The sequence below is a fragment of the Alligator mississippiensis genome, chromosome 1 (assembly GCF_030867095.1).
Source record: "Alligator mississippiensis isolate rAllMis1 chromosome 1, rAllMis1, whole genome shotgun sequence".
Lineage (NCBI taxonomy): Eukaryota > Metazoa > Chordata > Crocodylia > Alligatoridae > Alligator > Alligator mississippiensis.
In genome coordinates this window covers 27,636,202-27,640,373 of record NC_081824.1, presented here as the reverse complement: position 1 = coordinate 27,640,373, position 4,172 = coordinate 27,636,202, and positions in this window count along the sequence as shown.

Sequence of the window (4,172 nt, the reverse complement as noted above, 5' to 3'; positions counted from 1 at the left end):
TCCCAGTTGTGAAGGATTTTCTTTTTAATGTTCAGTGCTGCTGCAGCAATCTTACCTGGTTGCTATTGCTTAGTTTTTATGGCCTCCAAATGGTACTAGTAGAGAATACTCTTTAAGTGTGAAGTCAGGTCATTGCTTCAAATAGTTTGAGCAGTATAAGGTGTTGGTGTGGGTTTTTTTTTTTTGGGGGGGGGGGTGGGGGTTAAGATCTAAAATGTACAGTTAAACTTGAGTGAGTTTGGCTTGTCATTACTTTTTTGATAAGCCTGTTCTTTCATTGTCCATATTAGTCATTGTCTGACTAGTCTATATTAAGGAAAGTCATGCTGTTCACTGAGGAAAATCTAGTCTGACACTTCATTGGAAAATGTGTAATGCACTAGCTTGATTCATGAGTCCTAAGGAAATGTATATGATTGCCAAGGTCTCAAATCTCACGCATTATCCCTCCATTCCATACTGGATGAATCTGAAGAAAATACCGTCTGTGTTTAAGCCAGATTCGGATCCTCTTTCTCATATCGAATAGCATCTTGAATCCATCTGTTGAGATCAGTGGAAGCACTAGAGGAATTAAGCCTTATTTCTTTTTGAGGTAAGTCTGTCAGATTCTAGCTCAAATAACTTATGCATGGGACCAGTGGCATAACTAGCAGGGGGCAACATCAGCAACTGCCTTAGGTGCCAACTTGCGGGGGGGGGGGGGGGAGACGGGAGCAAAAAAAAAAAGTAGCTGGCAGTAGCTGATTGACTTGTGACCCAGAAGTGACTTGCTCTTGCTCTGTCCTGGATGCCTGGCTGCACCCCTACACTACTGGGTTGGAAGGACAACAGGGAAACCAGTAACCCTTCAAAACGATACATTCCACCACAAGTTAGCAGAACAGACATGAATATCGGGTTAGCTAGGTCTAGGCCAGACTGGCTCATGCCTAATACTATGGGTGGTTGTATGAAAAATTCTAATTGCTGTTCATAGTGCCAACCTCAAATGTCCTGGATATGTAGAAACTCTCAGAAAATTGGCTTTTAAATTATTTGCATGCCTGCAGCCAAAGTTTAAATTACTTGAAACTCTTTCAAATCAAACTCCTACAAGCAATGTGCTTTATAGGAAAAGCAGATTGTAATCGGGCACAGAAAAGAACAAAGATTTTTTTTATTTTTATTTTTTTTTGGTGGGGGGGGTAGGGAGGGTCTCTTCCTTTCTCCCTCAGCTACAACACTCCTCTGCTAAAACTTATGAGAATGGCTTCTGTTCTGTTTGGGTGGAAATAGTTACTCCTAGTTTTACAGCAAACCTGCATGCTTGCTTTTTTCACTGCCAGTAATTATATGAAAAATGTGGCTGACTAATGATTGCTCATTTGCAGTGAGTTTTATATAAAACACTAATGCATTCTTGGTGTTGTTGTGAAGTAAGCCTTTGGCACTCAAAGTCTGTTTCTTTACATAATGCTAATACCAGTTCTCTGTCCTCACAGCTTGAGCCTTGAACTTTTTAGCATCCAGATTTTAACCTTAGAGACTCTAGTTCTCAGTTGCTAGATCTTCAGCTCTTGTCAGGGGGGAGGTGGAGAAGGATATTTTTAGAGATAGTTTTAGTATTCAGAAAAGTTGTACTAAGTTTAAGAAGCAGGCATCCTGGAAGCTTTCCAACAGTTGTCATAATGGAGCTCCAGCCTGACTTGGATGGCAAGTGCTATGTGGTACATTTCTGAGTAAAGACTGGCAACCATGTTCAGTAAAGTGTTGTTTTTGTTACACGGACAAATGTTTCTCTTACCAACTAGAATGAAAAGCCTGGTTCACAAACAAAATCATTCATAAGGATGTAACCCTATGGCAGACTTTCAGAGACAAAAAGTACTAGTATTTTGCTATTTGGCGTGGCTTGTTTTAATGAAGTGTAGTACTTTCTTTTGACTTTCTCAGCTACAGTTTCATCCCAGAGGATGCAAACAAGTCCTCATTCAGTGCAATTACATCATATGACCCCATCACACTAAACTATGTAGGTGCACCCATTTTATTTGAATACACACGTGTCCATTAAAAATAGGTTCTCTTCTTTAAAAAAGAAGAAGAAAAGAGTAAAACTTGTTTCTTATGTTCCTAAAAAAATTCTCCCCCAAAACCACACTTTCCTGGCAGGCAGCGAGGAAGAAGGGTATGAAATGTGATGCCAAAGGAAAATTATTGGGAAGGGGAAAAAAATAACACTCTTCACCCTGAAATGATTATGTAGAAATTTGGAAATGCATGAGTGAGCTCTGTGACTAATAGCATAATGAATACCAACGGGATTACTAATGATCGGTTCCTTACTCCTTAAGTTTTGCCTAAGGTTTCTGTGAGAGAGCTAATTTAATAATGGACCGTATACCCAGCAGTTCGACTGTCTTGTATCTTTTGTATACTTTCAGCAAAAGAAAACGTTGAAGATTATCACTAATGTGAAACAAATTAAAAGGCAAGTGTAGGTGTGGTAAATTTCCTGCCATATGTTGTTCTACCTGCAGCATGAAGAGCTACTGTGCAGGCCTAAGAAGCTACACATTAAAATAACACCCATCCCCCCCAATTAAAACTTTAATTAATGTTGGTAAAAAGGTCTTAATACGAGGGACCAATTCTGCTTTGGGTTGCGCTGGTGTAAATCTCTAGCAATGTAACTAAAGTGATTGACAGTGTAACTGAATGCAGAATGTGGCTTTTAAAGGTATGTCTACAAAGAACAATGCAAGGCCATTGCAGAGAAATCGGGGTGAGCTGAGGTACTGAGAACACATATATGCTTTAGTGTGGCATTTTGCCTGGGTTAATAAGCCCTGCTGAGGAGAATCAAGATATGTTGGCCCAGATCCAGGGCCTTTCCACTGTGGCTTTGCTGCTGCTGGTGCTGAAGGGAGCTTGTTCAGAGCTAGCTCAGGTATCTCTGTAAACAGCACTGACTGGTGCCCTGTAGATAGCTGTATGACAGGGGTACCAAACTTACTTGCCTCCTTGCTTGCATCTGGCCCGCAGGGATTCTTGTGGGTTGAACGGGGCACCTCCAACAGCACAGCAAGCAACAGAAGTAGTGTTAAGCCCCTGTGGGTCAGTGGTATCAAGGCTGGGCTTGGCAAGTGCAAGGTACACAACTTGCCCCACTGCCAAATGGTGTGGGGCTGGAAATGTTTGGCACCCATGTTCTAAGACCTAAATAGGTCTAACGTGCTGAAAAACAGTCTGAAGCATTTCCTTATACTTTTTCAATTCAGTTAGATTCTCCTCTGAATTGGGCTTGGTGTGGTCTGGTACTGTGATGGATCATCTGATTTTGGCACTGGTGTTTCCTTAGCACAGCATCCATAGTCTGCAGAGGAAAAAATAAAATAATCATGGTATAACAGCCGGTGGAATGTCGTAGGTCAATCAGAGGAACTACTTCTGCTTACGCTGTTAAATGCATTTGCAACGTTGGGTGTTGGCATTTATACTAAGCCCAAAATAAAACTTGAGTGAGTTGCACAATGCATTCCAAGGTGTTTATCTTCATTTGATTAAGTTAGCAAGATACAGTCTACAACACCATCATGTGAGGCAGGGAATAACCACGGCTTCTTGCGGGCATCTGAACAGAGCAGTCACTTATGGGAAGGCCTTAATGTTTCAAAGGCTTAGCCAAATTAAGGGTAGCTACTGCAGGGCCAAATTCACGCCCCATCTATCTCCAAACATTACTCCACGCAATAACTTTAAATTTGACCATTTGATCATCTTATCCCAAGTTCTTATGCATTTTGTCTTTTTCTGACATTGAGTCCAGGGGAAAAATGGAAAAGAAGGCAGATTCTAGATCAGCCTTTTTAGATTAGAGGAACCACTCAGTAGGCTCAAGGCACCCTTTGGAAAGTGCCAGCTCTTAGTTTTCACTCTTTTTTTTTCAATTTTTTTTTTTTTTTTTTTTGACTATGGTAAGAGAATAGCAAAGAACTCAAAGGCATTTGAGTTCTCAAACATAGTTCAGAACTTCTCTGCAAGTACCTAATCTTCATGCCTTTGCATACTTGTAACTCCCATTATTATGAAAGGATGGCAAGCTTCATGCCCTAAACAGTCTTTACTTAACTAGGGTGTTCCAGGTTTTATTGCAAACCCCTTGTTTCTCCTCTGACATGTAGTTATTT